General features: G+C 43.8%; 1 non-coding gene across 1 annotated transcript; it reads right to left on the reverse strand.

The window, feature by feature from the left end:
• Positions 1-19050: 19050 nt before the first annotated feature.
• On the reverse strand, positions 19051-19158 carry LOC130983509 (small nucleolar RNA R71). The gene has a single exon (XR_009087494.1). It is a non-coding gene; the product is annotated as a small nucleolar RNA R71 (small nucleolar RNA).
• Between the last annotated feature and the right edge of the window lie 293 nt (positions 19159-19451).

Here is a 19451-nt window from a genome sequence, read left to right on the forward strand (position 1 = left end):
TTAAGGACTGTACTTGCAACGTATTCCTATTAATAAATTCTTAACTCGCCAATTTCTGCCACGTCAATTTTTGGCGCCGTTGCCGGGGAGTTGCAACAGAGTGCTAATTTATTGATTGATATTTATTTTAATTGCAATTTTTTTCTTTTCATTCTGTTACTAAGAGCTGTACGTTTCTTTCGTTAAATGACGCGTTCACTTCCTGATCCAAGCTTGCCAGTATTTGACCCTGAGATTGAAAGAACTCTTTCACGTATAAGGCAAGCTCGGCGTCGGTGACTCCTCTTTGAGGACGAACCTGAACCGTCATCTAAGGAAGAAACAAGCTCCCTCTCTACTGATCCAGTTCATTTACGTGCAGGTGACATGGCAGCGCCCAGAAGAGTCACTATCCAGGAGGAAGGAGCCCTTGATTTTACGCTCCAACCATTCCAGGCACACCATCCAGCAGTAGCTGTAGATTTTGAAATAAAGTCTTCACTACTCAACTTGATGCCCAAGTTTCATGGCTTACCTGCTCAAGAGCCTATCAAGCATCTTAGGGATTTCCAGACTGCTTGTTCGACTGTTAAGCGTAATGGCACTGATGAAATCTCCATTATGTTGAAAGCCTTCCCGTTTTTTCTAGAGGGAAAGGCAAGAGAGTGGTACTACACTCAACCTGGAGCAATTGTTTCCAACTGGGATACACTTAGGAGAGAGTTTCTGGATAAATTCTTTCTAATTGAAGTTGCCGATAAGCTGAGGAAGGACATGTCTATGATCGTTTAGGATGAATCTGAGACCCTCTATGAATACTTGGAACGCTTCAATAATCTTCGAGATGCATGCCCCCATCATATGATTGACAAGATAGTGTTGTTCGGCTACTTTACACAGGGTTTGAAATCTCAAGATAGGACCACATTGAAAGGTGCTAGTGATGAGCGGATAATTTGTACGCTTTTTGGCATTGTTTTTAGTATATTTTTAGTATGATCTAGTTAGTTTTTAGTATATTTTTATTAGTTTTTAGTTAAAATTCACTTTTCTGGACTTTACTATGAGTTTGTGTGTTTTTCTGTGATTTCAGGTATTTTCTGACTGAAATTGAGGGACCTGAGCAAAAAATCTGATTCAGAGACTGAGAAGGACTGCAGATGCTGTTGGATTCTGACCTTCCTGCACTCGAAGTGGATTTTCTGGAGCTACAGAAGTCCAATTGGCGCGCTCTCAACGGCGTTGGAAAGTAGACATCCTGGGCTTTCCAGCAATGTATAATAGTCCATACTTTGCCGGAGATTTGATGGCCCAAATCGGCGTGGCAAATCAGCCTCAGAATTTCCAGCGTTTAACGCTGGAACTGGCATAAAACTTGGAGTTAAACGCCCAAACTGGCATGAAAGCTGGCCTTTAACTCCAGAAAAGGTCTCTACACATGAAAGCTTCAATGCTCAGCCCAAGCACACACCAAGTGGGCCCGGAAGTGGATTTTTCTGTCATTTACTCATTTCTGTAAACCTTAGGTTACTAGTTCACTATTAATAGGATCTTTTGACATTATATCTATACCTCATGACACTTTACACATTTCTTTGTGTACCTTCCACGGCATGAGTCTCTAAACCCCATGGTTGGGGATGAGGAGCTCTGCTGTGTCTTGATGGATTAATGCAATTACTACTATTTCTTATTCAATCATGCTTGCTTCCATTCTAAGATATCACTTGTTCTTAACCCGGATGAATATGATGATCCGTGACACTCATCATATTCTCAACTATGAACGTGTGCCTGACAACCACCTCCGTTCTACCTTAGATTGAGTAGATATCTCTTGGATTCCTTAATCAGAATCTTCGTGGTATTAGCTAGAACTGATGGCGGCATTCAAGAGAATCCGGAAGGTCTAAACCTTGTCTGTGGTATTCTGAGTAGGATTCAATGATTGAATGACTGTGACGAGCTTCAAACTCCTGAAGGCGGAGCGTTAGTGACAGACGCAAAAGAATCACTGGATTCTATTCCGGCCTGATCGAGAACCGACAGATGGATAGCCGTGCCGTGACAGGGTGCGTTGAACATTTCCAATGAGAGGATGGGAGGTAGCCACTGACAACGGTGAAACCCTACATACAGCTTGCCATGGAAGGAGCCTTGCGTGTTTGATGAAGAAGACAGTAGGAAAGCAGAGATTCAGAAGATGGAGCATCTCCAAAACCTCAACCTCTTCTCCATTACTGCATAACAAGTATTCATTTCGTGTTCTTTTGCTTTTTACAATCAATCCTGATAATTTCTAATATCCTGACTAAGATTTACAAGATAACCATAGCTTGCTTCAAGCCGACAATCTCCGTGGGATCGACCCTTACTCACGTAAGGTATTACTTGGACGACCCAGTGCACTTGCTGGTTAGTTGTGCGGGGTTGCAAAAGTGTGATTGCAATTTCGTGCACCAAGTTTTTGGCGCCGTTGCCGGGGATTGTTCGAGTTTGGACAACTGACGGCTTATCTTGTTGCTTAGATTAGGATTGTTTTGTTTTTATTGGTTTAGAGTCTTTTAGTTGAGTCTAGTTTCATATTTTAAGTTTGGTGTCAATTGCATGCTTTTGCTTTTCTTTTAATTTTCGATTTTGCATGTCATTAGTCCCTTTTTGATCCGTAAAAATTCTAAGTTTGGTGTCCTCTTTGTGTTTTTCTCTTAAAAATTTTCGAAAAATTGTGTTTGATTTTCTAAAAATTTTAAGTTTGGTGTCATTTTGTTGTTTTTCTCTTTCCTCTTTTCAAAAATCAAATCTTTTTCATAAAAATTTTTTAATCATATCTTTCTAATTGCTAATCTCAAAATCTTTTTAATTAACTAATTGATTCAGTTTTCAATTTGCTTTGATCTTATTTTCTTTCAATTTTCAAATTTTTTTTATTTTATTTTATCTTCCTTTTATTTTTATTTTATTTTTCGGTTAATTCAAAAAAAAAATTTTAAATAAAATTTATCTATTTGCAATCCATATCATTTCCCTTTTATCCATTATGGACATAAGTGGGATTGATCAGTCCAAAAGGACTCTGGGGTCATATGCTAACCCCATTACAGCTGCATATGGGAGTAGCATCTGCACGCCTCCCATCAAAGCAAGCAGCTTTGAGCTAAATCCTCAACTCATTATCATAGTGCAGCAAAATTGCCAGTATTCCGGTCTTCCTCAGGAAGAGCCTAGTGAGTTTCTGGCACAGTTCTTACAAATTGCTGACACAGTATATGATAAAGAGGTGGATCAGGATGTCTACAGACTATTGCTGTTTCCATTTGCTATAAAAGATCAAGCTAAAAGGTGGTTGAATAACCAACCTACAGCAAGCATAAAGACATGGAAGCAGTTATCAGACAAATTCCTGAATCATTTTTACCCTCCAAAGAGGATGACACAGCTAAGTCTGGACATCCAAGGCTTTAAACAAGAGGATAATGAATCCCTTTATAATGCCTGGGAGAGGTATAGAGGTATGCTAAGAAAATGCCCCTCTGAAATGTTTTCAGAGTGGGTACAGTTAGACATCTTCTATTATGGGCTTACAGAAAAAGCTCAGATGTCTTTAGACCACTCAGCTGGTGGATCTATACACATGAGGAAGACAATTGAAGAAGCTCAAGAGCTTATAGACACTGTTGCTAGAAACCAATATTTGTACTCTAGCAATGAGTTCTCTCCAGAAGAGGAAGTCATGACAGTAGTCACTGACCTAATCCTCAAGAACAGATGATTGAGCTTAATCAGCAATTGCTCCTGATGACAGAACAGTTAGCAGAATTTAAAGAGATGCTCTATGAAACTAAAGTTGCTAACAAGAACATAGAACTGCAGTTGAATCAAGCAAAACAGCAAATATCTAAACATATAACAGAGGAATGTCAAGCAGTTCAACTGAGGAGTGGGAAGACACTGAATACCACTGCTCAAAAGAGCAAAAAGCCAAACAGGGAACAATTGACAGAGGATAACCAAACCATTGTTCAAAATCCCTCTGAGGACAGTAAGAGCCCAGAGAGGAATGTTATTGGCGTTCAAACGCCAGAAAGGGAAGGAAAGCTGGCGTTAAACACCCATTCCTTGCCCAGTTCTGGCATTTAAATGCCAGAAAAGGGAGAGAAGTTGGCGTTTAACGCCCAATCTTCACCCATTCCTGGCGTTCAGACGCCAAGGGAAGGTCAGACACCTGAGAGTGCTGACAGTAATCCCTCTAACAAGGCTTCTTCAACCACTTCTGTAAGGAATAAACCTGCAGCATCTAAGGTTGAAGACTATAGAGCCAAGATGCCTTATCCTCAAAAACTCCGCCAAGCGGAACAGGATAAGCAATTTGCCCGCTTTGCAGACTATCTAAGGACTCTTGAAATAAAGATTCCGTTTGCAGAGGCACTTGAGCAAATACCTTCTTATGCTAAGTTCATGAAAGAGATCTTAAGTCATAAGAAGGATTGGAGAGAAACTAAAAAAGTGTTTCTCACTGAAGAATGCAGTGCAGTCATTTTGAAAAGCTTACCAGAAAAGCTTCAAGATCCTGGAAGCTTTATGATACCATGCACATTAGAAGGCGCTTGCACCAAGACAGCCCTATGTGATCTTGGATCAAGCATCAATCTAATACCTGCATCCACTATCAGAAAGCTTGGGTTGGCTGGAGAAGTCAAACCAACCAGGATATGCCTCCAACTTACTGATGGCTCTATTAAACATCCATCAGGCATAATAGAGGATATGATTGTCAAGGTTGGGCCATTTGCCTTTCCAACTGACTTTGTGGTGCTGGAAATGGAGGAGCATAAGAGTGCAACTCTCATTCTAGGAAGACCATTCCTAGCAACTGGACGGACTCTCATTGATGTACAAAAAGGGGAAGTGACCCTAAGAGTCAATGAGGATGAGTTCAAGTTGAATGCTGTGAAAGCTATGCAGCATCCAGACACACCAAATGACTGCATGGGCGATGACATTATTGACTCTTTGGTGGAAGAGATCAATATGACTGAAAGCCTAGAATCAGAGCTTGAAGACATCTTCAAGGATGCTCAGCCTGATCAAGAAGAACCACAGGAAACAAAGGAATTTTCAAAAATTCCTCAGGAAGAGGATAAGCCTCCCAAACCTGAACTCAAACCACTACCACCATCCCTAAAGTATGCATTTCTGGGAAAGGGTGATACTTTTCCAGTGATTATAAGCTCCGCTTTAAATCCACAGGAAGAGGAAGCACTGATTCAAGTGCTAAGGACACACAAGACAGCTCTTGGGTGGTCCATAAGTGATCTTAAGGGCATTAGCCCAGCTAGATGCATGCACAAGATCCTGTTGGAGGATAATGCCAAACCAGTGGTCCAACCACAGAGGAGGCTAAATCCAGCCATGAAGGAGGTGGTGCAGAAAGAGGTCACTAAATTACTAGAGGCTGGGATTATTTATCCTATTTCTGATAGCCCCTGGGTGAGCCCTGTCCAAGTTGTCCCCAAAAAGGGAGGCATGACAGTGGTTCATAATGAAAAAAATGAACTGGTTCCTACAAGAGCAGTCACAGGGTGGCGTATGTGTATTGACTACAGAAGGCTCAATACAGCCACCAGAAAGGATCATTTTCCTTTACCATTCATAGACCAAATGCTAGAAAGACTAGCTGGTCATGATTATTACTGCTTTTTGGATGGCTATTCAGGTTACAACCAAATTACAGTAGATCCTCAGGACCAAGAGAAAACAGTATTTACTTGCCCTTCTGGCGTGTTTGCCTACAGAAGGATGCCTTTTGGTCTGTGTAATTGATGAGCGGATAATTTATACGCTTTTTGGCATTATTTTTAGTATGTTTTTAGTAGTTTTAGTTGAGTTTTTATTATATTTTTATTAGTTTTTAGTTAAAATTTACTTTTCTGGACTTTACTATGAGTTTGTGTGTTTTTCTGTGATTTCAGGTATTTTCTGGCTGAAATTGAGGGATCTGAGCAAAAATCTGATCCAGAGACTCAAAAGGACTGCAGATGCTGTTGGATTCTGACCTCCCTGCACTCGAAGTGGATTTTCTGGAGCTACAGAAGCCCAATTGGCGCGCTCTCAACGGCGTTGGAAAGTAGACATCCTGGGCTTTCCAGCAATATATGATAGTCCATACTTTGCCCAAGATTTGATGGCCCAAACCGGCGTTCAAAGTCACCTACAGAATTTCCAGCGTTAAACGCCGGAACTGGCACCTAATTGGGAGTTAAACGCCCAAACTGGCATAAAAGCTGGCGTTTAACTCCAAGAAGAGTCTCTACACGAAAATGCTTCAATGCTCAGCCCAAGCACACACCAAGTGGGCCCGGAAGTGGATTTTTATGTCATTTACTCATCTCTGTACACCCTAGGCTACTAGTTTTCTATAAGTAGGACCTTTTACTATTGTATTTTTATCTTTGGACATCTAGTTCTTAGATCATTGGGAGGCTGGCCTCATGGCCATGCCTAGACCTTGTTCTTATGTATTTTCAACGGTGGAGTTTCTACACACCATAGATTAAGGTGTGGAGCTCTGCTGTACCTCGAGTATTAATGCAATTACTATTGTTCTTCCATTCAATTCCGCTTGTTCTTGTTCTAAGATATCACTTGTTCTTCAACTTGATGAATGTGATGATCCGTGACACTCATCATCATTCTCACCTATGAACAAGGTGACTAACAACCATTCTTGTTCTACGAGCAACCAAGGCTTAGTGAATATCTCTTGGATTCTTTAATCGGAATCTTCGTGGTATAGGCAGGACTTGATGGCGGCATTCAAGAAAATCCGGAAGGTCTAAACCTTGTCTGTGGTATTCTGAGTAGGATTCAATGATTGAATGACTGTGACGTGCTTCAAACTCCTAGCAGGCTAGGGCGTTAGTGACAGACGCAAAAGAATCAATGGATTCTATTCCGGCCTGAACGAGAACCGACAGATGATTAGCCTATGCTGTGACAGAGCATCAGGGACGTATTTTCACTGAGAGGATGGGAGGTAGCCATTGACAACGGTGAAACCCTACACGAGCTTGCCATGGAAAGGAGTAAGAAGGATTGGATGAAGACAGTAGGAAAGCAGAGAGACGGAAGGGAAGGCATCTTCATGCGCTTATCTGAAGCTCTCACCAATGATATACATAAGTATCTCTATCTTTATCTTATTGCTTTATTCGTTTATTACCTATACCCATTTGAGTCTGCCTGACTGAGATTTACAAGGTGACCATAGCTTGCTTCATACCAACAATCTCCGTGGGATCGACCCTTACTCACGTAAGGTATTACTTGGACGACCCAGTGCACTTGCTGGTTAGTTGTGCAAAGTTGTAGTGATCACAATTTCGTGCACCAAGTTTTTGGCACCGTTGCCGGGGATTGTTCGAGTATGGACAACTGACGGTTCATCTTGTTGCTTAGATTAGGTATTTTTCTTCAGAGTTCTTAAGAATGAATTCTAGTGTTTCAAGGTGATGTTCTTATCATCACCAAGGCTGATTGATTCTCATCAATTTAGCTCTTGAATGCAGTGTCCTGCTGAAGCTTGGCCGGCCATGTCTAATTCCTTTAGACTAAAGCTTTAGACTAACATTGCATGATTCCTGGAATTCTCATTAAGAATTTTGATACCTTTATTTTTCCTTTTCACTTAATTTTCGAAAAAACCCAAAAAAATTACAAAATCATAAAATCCAAAAAATATTTTTTGTTTGAGTCTAGAGTCTCATCTTAAGTTTGGTGTCAATTACATGTTTCTGTTTTTCTTGCATTTTTCGAATTTATGCATGTGTCTTCACTAACCTTCAAGTTGTTCTTGATGATTTCCTTGTTTTGATCTTTGAATTCTCTTGACTTGAGTGTTTATGTGTCTTGCATGCATTGTTATTTGATTGCATTTTTATTATTAAAAATCCAAAAATATTTTTAATTTGTGTCTTTTCAAGTCAATAATACAGAGAATTGAAGATTCAGAACATGCTGCAGAGGAATCACACAGAAAAAGCTGGGCATTCAAAAATGCCCAGTGAAGAAGACAGACTGGCGTTTAAACGCCAGCCAGGGTGCCTGGCTGGGCGTTTAACGCCCAAAAGGGTAGTAGTTTGGGCGTTAAACGCCAGAATGTGCACATTCTGGGCGTTTAACGCCAGGATGGCACAAGGGGGAAGATTTTGTTTTCAAATCAAATTTTTTTCAAGTTTTCAAAGTTTTTCAAAATCAAATCTTTTTCAAATCAAATATTTTCAATCAAATCTTTTTCAAAATCAATTTCTCTCCTTTTTCAAAGATACTTACTGTTCCGGGGGTTACCTGAAACGTGCAGCTCGGTCGTCTGGAGATGCCCGAGGTGGGGGTCAGGGACCCGAGCTTGATGTGTTGGCGATTGGTGGTTGTACCTGCAATGACACTCCGATGCTTAAGTTAGCATGGGTCCAAGCAGATATGTGTAGAATGTGGAATGTCTCTCATACCTGGGTGCTCCAGTGTATTTATAGTAGTTGGCCGTGATCTTCCCTGGATAAGATATTCTTATCTTATCTTATCTTTTGGGAGTCTTATCTCTATCTTTGTGGAACCGCCTCTTCTAGGCCTTTTCGGCCTTTAGATTTTGGGCTGTGTTCCTTCTGATGGGCCTTCCTTGCATTATCGTCCGAGGTCCGACCTTTAGGCGTGAGCCTTAAGATGAGGTCGGACCTTTTATGATTTTTGCCGAGCTGGAGGAGCTCGGTCAGGGTATGAACAGTGCCCCTGCCCGAGTTCGTCCTTTTTTGGGAGGTCGAGCTCGGGCATAGTAGTCTTTTCAAAATTCAAAATGACCGTTCCTGCATTTATTGCATTTTACCGTTTCTCCTCGATTTCCGTTCGGGCTCTGTGACGGTATTATTTATTTGCTCCCTTCCTTTCGTTTATTCTGTTCCCTTCTTTGTTTTTAAGTTTCGCCATTTCCTTTTTCGAGCATCGCTTTTCTCTTTGCTTTTCTTTTCCGAATTTTTCCGCGTGCTTTTCCGGGGTTTCCTCTGCGCCGCCGTTCCGTTCTCCTTGTCTTTGGAGCTCGTCGTCCTCGCTTCCTTCTTCCAGGTTTGTTCCCATCTCTTTTCTCGTGCACATATGCTTCTGTTTCTTTTGTGTGGCTCTCTGTTTGTTTCTTTTTCTCTATGCCTGGGTTGCCCCGAAAAGAGGCGCCGCCATCACTTTGTTTGTTTGTATGGGGGGCTCTTTTCTCTGGTATTTCGTTTCGGGTTGCTGCATTTTCTTTCTAAAAGATCTTTGTTTCTTGTTTTGCTGAATGGGTTTTCGCCGTCTGCTTTATGATTTTTGCTTGCTGTTTGTATTTTTCTTTGTAGGCAAGATTTTTATGTCTCGAAAGGTTCTTCAAGCGATGTCGACCAAGATTCCGAGTGGTCTTGGTTGGGTAGATCCTGTTCCTCTAAAAGTCCCTTCTGTGGTAGATTCTGAGTATTTAGCTAGGTTTCGTAGGCAATGTAGCATATGTGAAGATAGAGAGTCTGAGAGGGATTATGAATTAGTAGCCCCGGATTCCGAGGAGAGAGTTTGCTTCCCGCCCTTAGATAGTTCCGAGAAGCTCTTCTTTTACGCTTATGATTGTTTTTTCTCTAAGCTGAGTGTCCGACTTCCTTTTACCGACCTGGAGTCCGAGGTGTTGTGGTCTTGTAACCTTGCCCCTACGCAGCTCCATCCAAATTCTTGGGCATTTTTAAAGCTGTTTCAACTTTTGTGTCAGTTTCTGGGTGTCTCTCCCTCTATTTCCCTTTTTTCTTATCTGTTTGTGTTGACGAAGCCGGGGTCGGGTGGGGGGAAGGTGTCTTGGGTCTCTTTTAGGGCTAACCAGGGAAGGAAGTTTTGTACCCTTTATGATGAGTCCTTTCATGATTTCAAGAACTTTTATTTCAAGGTCCGGGCTATTGGAGACGTCCGACCTTTCTTTCTGGATGAGAGTGGGGAGCCTTCTTTTCCTCTTTGTTGGCAGGAGAATGTAGTGTCTGTTAAGTATACTTTTGAGAGTCTAGATGAGGTTGAGCAGGCTTTCGTGGGTGTGGTGAGCAGTTTATGGGGTCGGGCACCTCACTTGGACACGAAGAAAATGTTGGGGGATCCAAGCCTTCTCCGTTCCGAGTTAGGTAGTTTCCCGACCTCTCCGAGATTCTTCTTTTTCAATATTGTTGTTTTACTTGTTTTTGGTTGAATTTCTGTTGTGGTAATCCTTTTCTTTATATTTCTGCAGAGATGTCTTCTCAGGCGGATTCCATGAAGTTCCTTCGTCGGACGAAGAAGTCTGTGGCTGCTCGAAATATCGATGCTGAGGCTTCTGCTCGATCTTCTCCGCAGAAGGCTACCGTGGGTGTTCAGACTCGGTCGAAGACTATTCCGACTCCCCAGTTCCGAGCTATAAATCAAGACCCTCCGACCTCCGGGCCTGCTACCTCTTCTCCTCCCCCGTTCTCGGGTCCTCCTCCCAAGAAGCAGAAGACCTCTCAAGAGCTTGCGGGTTTTAACGATAAGGATTTCGATGCTCTTGGTTGGATTGAACAGCATATTCTCCCTCAGTCTTTTATCTCTACTGATGACGTGTCTATGGAGCATCATTTTCAGTATATGGCGCGGAGTTGTGTTCGGATGGCCAGTCTTCATGCTGCTATTGCCCGGGAGTTCAAGAAATCTCCCATTGGCGCGACCAGCTCCCGACTTGAGAAGGCTCAGTCCGAGTTTGAGAAGTTTAGTGAGCTGAAGGCTGCTAGGATTACGGAGCTGGAGGCCTCTTTGGAGAAGGAGAAAGCTAAAGCTACCGCGGCTGTGGCGGCAGCGAAAGCGTCCGAGGAGATGGCGAAGGCGGCTACAGAGAATTATACTCGGGTATATGCCGAGCTTGTGGAGACAAGGGAGAAGTTGCAATCTGCTCAGGATGATTTTTACGAGCTGGAAGGCCATGTGGCTAAGGGTATGGATGCTATGTTCGAGAATTTGAAGGCTCAGGTCCGGGTTCTTGCTCCTGACCTTGATCTGAGCTTATTTAGTACGGATAACGTTGTTGTGGAGGGAAAGATTGTTCCTGCTCCTACCGAGGATGAGGTTCCGATGTCCGATCCCAGTGTTCCAGTTGAGAACCCGACTTCACCTTTGGTCGGGAATGGATCTGGCGTGGAGGTTTCAAACCGGGATGACGTTGCCGTCGATGCAGTCCCGATATCTATGTTTCCTCCGCAGCCTGCAGTTGATGTGGAGTCTGGAAAGGGCCTTGATCCTCTGTAATCTTTTATTTTTGGTGTTTTGCCCGACCTGTGGGCTCTTTTGTTTTTGGATGGTTTTTGTGAACGCTTTGGACACCTCTTTGCTTGTTAGCTACTTGTAGTAACTTTTTAGCTTATTTATGCGGTGTTTTTGTTCGCGTTTTGGCTTTTTGTTTCGCTTTTATGCTTTTTAGTTGTTTTTGGATAACAACTTTTTAGCTAGCGCTTGGGACTTTTGCCTTTGGTTTCGTTCTTTCGCTTTGTACTTTTTAGTTGTTTTTGTAAAGCAACTTTTTAGTAAGCGTTTTCGAAACTTCCTTCGATTTCGTTCTTTCGCTTGTACTTTTTAGTTGTTTTTGTAAAGCAACTTTTTAGTAAGCGTTTTCGAAACTTCCTTCGATTTCGTTCTTTCGCTTCTACTTTTTAGTTGTTTTTGCAAAGCAACTTTTTAGTAAGCGTTTTCGAAACTTCCTTCGATTTCGTTCTTTCGCTTGTACTTTTTAGTTGTTTTTGTAAAGCAACTTTTTAGTAAGCGTTTTCGAAATCCTTGTTTTCGCCGTTTTAAGGCTTCTTCCTTTTGATCCGGGCTTTTTCCTCGGACCTCGGACGTTTCGAGTACCTCCTTTGTTGGGTCCGACCTTGTTGTCGGTCGGCCCTTTAAGTTATTTTTGTAATCTCTTTTTATTTGGCTTTTTTGAGCCTTTTCAGAGTTACTTTATAACTTCTCACATTAATTTGAACCTCGTCGCTTTATCTTTGCCGACCTTGTGTGGTCTCTTGGCAAATGATTTTTTGCGTTTTGCCGAGCATAAATTAATGCGCCTTGGCGGGGTACTTTTTCAGGATTTGTTTCATCACGAGGAAGAACAAAAGAAAATAGAAAGATTTGATTAGTATTTAAAAAAGAAGGAATATTTACAGAGTGTTTACCCTTGACTAGGTCGGGTGCCTTACTTGACCGGGTGTCTCATTAAAAAACCCCTGTAGGGGAAAAAGAGTACACCTCGGGTCAAATTTTTCTAGCTGTAGTACCGTCTTAGATTGCAGGCGTGCCAGGCCCTGGGCAGCTCATTGCCTTCTAGGTCAGATATCTTGTAATAGCCTGTTCCTAAGACTTCTGTTACTTTGTATGGTCCTTTCCAGTTTGCAGCTAGCTTTCCTTCTCCCGACCTTTGTGTTCCGATGTCGTTTCGGATTAGAATCAGGTCGTGAATGGAGAAGCTTCGCTTTATTACTTTCTGATTGTATCTGAGGGCCGTTCGCCATTTTAAGGCTTCTTCTCGGATCTGGGCTCTTTCTCGGACCTCGGGGAGGAGGTCGAGTTCTTCCTTTTGTGCCTGTGGGTTACCTTCTTCGTTGTAGAAGATGACTCTGGGTGACCCTTCATTTATTTCGATAGGAATCATTGCCTCCATCCCATAAGCTAGTCGGAATGGTGATTCTCCCGTTGTAGAGTGTGGAGTTGTCCGATATGCCCATAGCACCTGGGGGAGCTCCTCGGCCCACGCCCCTTTGGCTTCTTGGAGTCTCCGTTTTAACCCGGCCAAGATGACTTTATTTGCAGCTTCTGCTTGTCCATTGGCTTGTGGGTGCTCGACTGAGGTGAATTGTTGTTTGATTTTTAGTTTGGCCACCAAGTTCTGAAAACTTGTGTCCGTGAACTGTGTTCCATTGTCTGTTGTAATGGAGTAGGGGACTCCGAACCTTGTGACAATGTTTTTGTATAGGAATTTCCAGCTTTTCTGAGCCGTAATGGTGGCTAAAGCTTCAGCTTCGATCCACTTTGTGAAGTAGTCGACCCCTACTATGAGGTATTTGACTTGCCCCGGTCCTTGGGGGAACGGGCCGAGTAGGTCAAGTCCCCATTTTGCGAAGGGCCATGGTGCGGTGATGCTGATAAGGTCTTCGGGTGGTGCCTTGTGAAAATTGGCGTGTGTTTGGCAGGGGGGGCATATTTTCACAAACTCCGTGGCGTCTTTTTGCAAAGTTGGCCAGTAGAACCCGGCTCGGATTACTTTTTTGGATAATGCCCGAGCTCCGAGGTGGTTCCCACACATGCCTCCGTGGACTTCTTCGAGGACGCTCTTTGTTTCTGAGGTCGGGACGCACCTAAGGAGGGGGTTTGCGAATCCTCTTCTGTATAATACGTCGTGAATTAGTGTATAATTCTGGGCGTCTTTCGTGAGTCTTTTAGCTTCCTTTCTTTCGGCGGGGAGAGTTCCCGACTTCAGGTAGCTGAGTATGGGGGTCATCCAGCCTTGCTGTTGGTCGGATATATTTAGCGTTTCTTCCTCTCTTAGCACGGAGGGAGATCGTAAGGTTTCCTGGAGGAGACTTCTGTTGTTGCCTCCGGGCTTGGTGCTGGCAAGCTTTGAGAGGGCGTCTGCCCGGGCATTTTGTTCCCGAGGTATGTGCTGGATCTGTATTTCTGAAAAGTGGCGTAATTGTGCCTGTGTTTGGTCCAGGTATTTCTTCATAGTTGGGTCTTTGGCCTGGTAGCTTCCATTTACTTGTGATGTGACGACCTGGGAGTCGCTGAAGATTGTGATTTTCTGGGCTCCGACTTCTTCGGCTAGTTTTAGGCCTGCTAGTAGGGCCTCGTATTCGGCTTGGTTGTTCGAAGCCTGGAACTCGAATTTTAGGGATAGTTCTATCCGCGTTCCTTGGTCGCTTTCGAGTATAACCCCTGCTCCACTTCCTGTTTTGTTTGAGGACCCGTCGACATACATGTTCCATGAGAGTGGTGTTCCAGGGGTCTCAGTGTATTCTGCGACGAAGTCGGCTAGATATTGAGATTTTATGGCAGTCCGGGCTTCATAGTGGAGGTCGAACTCGGACAGTTCCACCGCCCATTGTAGGATTCGTCCCGCCAGGTCTGTTTTTTGTAGGATGTGTCTCATGGGTTGGTTTGTCCGGACTTTGATGGTGTGGGCCTGAAAGTAGGGACGGAGCCTCCGAGCTGTGAACACTAGGGCGTAGGCGAATTTTTCTATTTTCTGATAGTTTAATTCGGCCCCTTGTAGTGCCTTGCTTACAAAGTATACGGGGTGTTGTCCTTGGTCATTTTCTCGTATTAATGCTGAAGCGACTGCTCGATGTCCGACCGAGAGGTATAGTACGAGCTCTTCCCCTTTTAAAGGTCGGGTTAGGACTGGTGGCTGCCCGAGGAATTCCTTGAATTCTTGAAAGGCTTTTTCGCACTCCGGGGTCCACGAGAAGGGTTTCCCTTTCTTTAGGAGTGAGTAGAGAGGTAGTGATTTTATTGCTGATCCTGCCAAGAATCTTGATAGGGCGGCCAGCCTTCCATTCAGTTGTTGTACTTCTTTGACACACGTCGGGCTCTTCATATTGAGTATTGCTTGGCATTTGTCCGGGTTTGCTTCGATGCCCCTTTGAGTCAGCATGAAGCCTAAGAACTTTCCGACTTCTGCGGCGAAGGTGCACTTCGTCGGGTTAAGTCTCATGTTGTGTTTTCTGAGGGTGCCGAAGACACTGGTGAGGTCGGTCAGCAAGTTTCTGTCTTCTTGTGTCTTTACCAGCATGTCGTCGACGTACACCTCCAGTTGTAGTCCGATGTGCTCTGAGAACACTTTGTTCATTAGCCTCTGGTAGGTTGCCCCTGCGTTCTTCATCCCGAAGGGCATTACTACGTAGCAGTAGTTTGCCCTTGGGGTTATGAACGAGGTCTTTTCTTGGTCAGGTCCATACATCGGGATTTGGTTGTATCCCGAGTATGCGTCCATGAAGGAGAGATATCTATAGCCTGAGGCTGCGTCTACTAAGGCGTCGATGTTTGGTAGCGGATATGGATCTTTGGGGCAGGCTTTGTTGAGATCCGTGTAGTCGACGCACATCCTCCATTTTCCATTGGGTTTTTTTACCAGGACCACGTTTGCAAGCCATAGGGGGTATTTTACTTCCCTAATGAACCCTGCATCTAGTAGTGCTTGTACTTGTTCTTCTATTGCTTGCATGCGTTCGGGCCCGAGCTTCCTGCGTCTTTGTTGGACAGGTCGGGATCCCGGGTACACTGATAGCTTGTGGCACATCAGATCGGGCCTTATGCCTGGCATGTCGGAGGCTTTCCAGGCGAAGAGGTCGGAATTCTCCTTTAAGAGGTTTATGAGTTCCTCTCTTAGGCCTGCCTCGAGATTTGCCCCTATGTTTGTTATTTTTTCAGGTGTGCTCCCAATCTGGACTTTTTCGGTTTTTCCCTCTGGTTGTGGCCGAAGATCTTCTCGGGCTTGAACTCGTCCGAGTTCTATCGTGTTGATCTCTTTCCCTTTTAGGCTTAGGCTTTCGTTGTAGCATCGCCGTGCTAGTTTTTGGTCGCCCTTTAGGGTAGCGATTCCTTTTGTGGTAGGGAACTTCATACAGAGGTGTGGGGTCGAGACTATAGCTGCCAGTCTGTTTAAGGTTGGTCGCCCAATGAGGGCATTGTATGCTGAAGTGACGTCGACTACAATGTAGTCGATGCTTAATGTTTTAGATTGCTCGCCTCTTCCAAAGGTAGTGTGTAGCGAGATGTATCCTAAGGGATGGATCGGGGTGTCCCCTAGCCCAAATAGGTCGGTGGGATAGGCTTTTAGCTCTTTTTCTTCAAGTCCGAGCTTGTCGAAGGCCGCTTTGAACAGGATATCTGCTGAGCTTCCCTGGTCAATCAGGGTTCGATGTAAGTTGGCATTTGCTAGAATAACGGTGATCACCATTGGATCGTCGTGCCCGGGTATTATCCCTTGAGCATCTTCTCGGGTAAAAGAGATAGTGGGTAACTCGGGCAGGGGACTGTCTTCTCGGACATGATAGACTTCTTTGAGGTGTCTTTTTCGCGAGGATCTGGATGTTCCTCCGCCTGCAAAACCTCCATTTATCATGTGGACGTGTCTTTCAGGGGTTCGCGGGACTTTTTCGGCCCGACCTTCATTGTCTCCCCGTCTTCTCTTCCTGGTCTCTTCTCCTTTCTCTGCTATGTATCTGTCAAGCTTTCCTTCTCTGGCTAGCTTTTCTATAACGTTTTTTAGGTCGTGGCAGTCGTTAGTAGAATGACCGTAGAGCTTGTGATATTCGCAGTATTCGGACCGATCTCTCCCCGCTCTCTTGTGTTTTAGAGGTCGGGGCGGTGGAATTTTTTTGGTGTGGCATACTTCTCTGTAGACGTCTACCAGGGAGACTCGGAGGGGGGTGTAGTTGTGGTACTTCCGTGGCTTGTCCGAGCTGGGTTCTTCTTTCTTCTTCTGTTCCCGATCTCGATCTCGGAGTGGGTAGGTTGATTCCTTCCTAGAAGAGTCTCTTAGCTGGGAGGTTTCCTCCATGTTGATATATTTTTCTGCCCGCTCCTGCACCTCGTATAGGGAGGTCGGGTATCGTTTGGATAGGGATTGGCTAAAAGGTCCCTCTTTTAGGCCGTTTGCTAGTCCCATGATGGCCGCTTCAGTGGGCAAGTGTTGTATGTCCAGGCAGGCTTTGTTGAATCGCTCCATGTATTCTCGGAGAGTTTCTTGGTTACCTTGTTTGATCCGAGTAGACTGGGGGCATGTTTTGCCTTGTCCTTTTGAATGGAGAACCTTGTTAGGAATTTTTTGGTTAGGTCTTCGAAGCTGGTGATTGATCTTGGTGGCAGTTTGTCGAACCACTTCATAGCTGACTTGGTGAGAGTGGTGGGGAAGGCTTTGCACCGAATCGCGTCGGAGGCGTCGACCAGGTACATTCTGCTTCTGAAGTTGCTGAGGTGGTGACTTGGATCGGTGGTGCCGTCGTAGAGATCCATATCGGGTGGTTTAAAGTTTCGCGGTACCTTCTCCTTCATGATCTCTTTCGTGAAGGGATCATGATTGCCTTCGGGGGTGGTGTCGCGTTCTGTCCGATCTTTCAGGTTGGCCTCTATTTTCCGCAGTTTTTCTTCTAATTCTCTGCGCTTGCGAGCCTCCCTTCTCAGATCTTGTTCAGTTTCTTTTTGCTTCTTTATGTCCTCTTCGAGTTGTTTCAGTCGGTTTTGTTGTGCCCGGACTGCTTCTAGAATTTCCGAGCTCTTTTCTCTTTCGGGATTTTGTGGATCTTTGTTTGGGAGTGATGTCTTTGGGCGATTCTGTTTGTTTCCTCCTGGAGTGCGTGGTGATAGAGGGCTGTCCGGTCGTTCTCCGGTGTCAACTTCCTCCTCTTGTTCTGAAGCAGCGTGGTCATTGTTGAGAGGGTCGTCCGCCATGGTAAAGGGATGACTTCCAGGTCCCCGGCAACGGCGCCAATGTTCCGGGGGTTACCTGAAACGTGCAGCTCGGTCGTCTGGAGATGCCCGAGGTGGGGGTCAGGGACCCGAGCTTGATGTGTTGGCGATTGGTGGTTGTACCTGCAATGACACTCCGATGCTTAAGTTAGCATGGGTCCAAGCAGATATGTGTAGAATGTGGAATGTCTCTCATACCTGGGTGCTCCAGTGTATTTATAGTAGTTGGCCGTGATCTTCCCTGGATAAGATATTCTTATCTTATCTTATCTTTTGGGAGTCTTATCTCTATCTTTGTGGAACCGCCTCTTCTAGGCCTTTTCGGCCTTTAGATTTTGGGCTGTGTTCCTTCTGATGGGCCTTCCTTGCATTATCGTCCGAGGTCCGACCTTTAGGCGTGAGCCTTAAGATGAGGTCGGACCTTTTATGATTTTTGCCGAGCTGGAGGAGCTCGGTCAGGGTATGAACACTTACTAACAATTAATGATTTGATTGAACATTTTTTGCCTTTTCTGTTGAGGAAGGTTTTATGTTTGAATCATATCTTTTCTTGTTAGGCAAGTCATTAATTTTAAAATCATATCTTTTCAAATTGTTTTCAAATCATATCTTTTAAAATTGTTTTCAAATCATATTTTCTCAATCACATTTTTTTAAACCAATCATATCTTCTTAATCACATCTTTTTCAAAATAAGTTTTCAATCATATCTTTTTGATCTCTAATTTCAAATCTTTTTCAAAAATCACTTGATTCTTTTTCCATTTTTTGTTTTTGAGAATCAAGTAATGTTTTTCAAAATGTTTTCAAAATTTCTTACTTAATTTTCGAAAATTTCTTCCCTCCTTCTCACATCCTTCTATTTATGGACTAACACTATCCCTTAATGCAAAATTCGAACTCCATCTTTTTCTGATAAGTTCGAATTTTCTACTTCTGTCTTCTACTCTTCTTTTCCTCTGACAATTAAAGGAATCTCTATACTGTGACATAGAGGATTCCACATTTTCTTGTTCTCTTCTCTTTCTTATGAGCAGGAGCAGAGACAAAGGTATTCTTGTTGAGGCAGATCCTGAACCTGAAAGGACCTTGAAGAGAAAGCTAAGAGAAGCTAAAGCACAACTCTCTTTAGAGGACCTGACCGAATTCTTCAAAGAAGAAGAACACATGGCAGCCGAAAACAACAACAATGCAAACAATGCAAGGAAGGTGCTGGGTGACTTTACTGCACCTACTCCCGACTTCTATGGGAGAAGCATCTCTATCCCTGCCATTGGAGCAAACAACTTTGAGCTTAAGCCTCAATTAGTTTCTCTAATGCAACAGAATTGCAAGTTCCATGGACTTCCATTGGAAGATCCTCATCAGTTTTTAGCTGAGTTCTTGCAAATCTGTGACACTGTCAAGACTAATGGGGTAGACCCTGAGGTCTACAGACTGATGCTATTCCCTTTTGCTGTAAGAGACAGAGCTAGAACATGGTTGGATTCTCAACCTAAAGAAAGCCTGGACTCATGGGAAAAGCTAGTCAATGCCTTCTTGGCAAAGTTCTTTCCACCTCAAAAATTGAGTAAGCTTAGAGTGGAAGTCCAAACCTTCAGACAGAAGGATGGAGAATCCCTCTATGAAGCTTGGGAAAGATACAAACAATTAATCAGAAAATGTCCTTCAGACATGCTTTCTGAATGGAGCATCATAGGTATTTTCTATGATGGTCTCTCTGAACTATCCAAGATGTCTTTGGATAGCTCTGCTGGAGGATCTCTTCATCTGAAGAAGACGCCTACGGAGGCTCAAGAGCTAATTGAAATGGTTGCAAATAACCCATTCATGTACACTTCTGAAGGGAATCCTGTGAACAATGGGACAAGTCAGAAGAAAGGAGTTCTTGAGATTGATACTCTGAATGCCATATTGGCTCAAAATAAGATATTGACTCAACAAGTCAATTTGATTTCTCAAAGTCTGTCTGG

Source organism: Arachis stenosperma, chromosome 5, assembly GCF_014773155.1.
Source record: "Arachis stenosperma cultivar V10309 chromosome 5, arast.V10309.gnm1.PFL2, whole genome shotgun sequence".
In the NCBI taxonomy this organism is placed as follows: domain Eukaryota; kingdom Viridiplantae; phylum Streptophyta; class Magnoliopsida; order Fabales; family Fabaceae; genus Arachis; species Arachis stenosperma.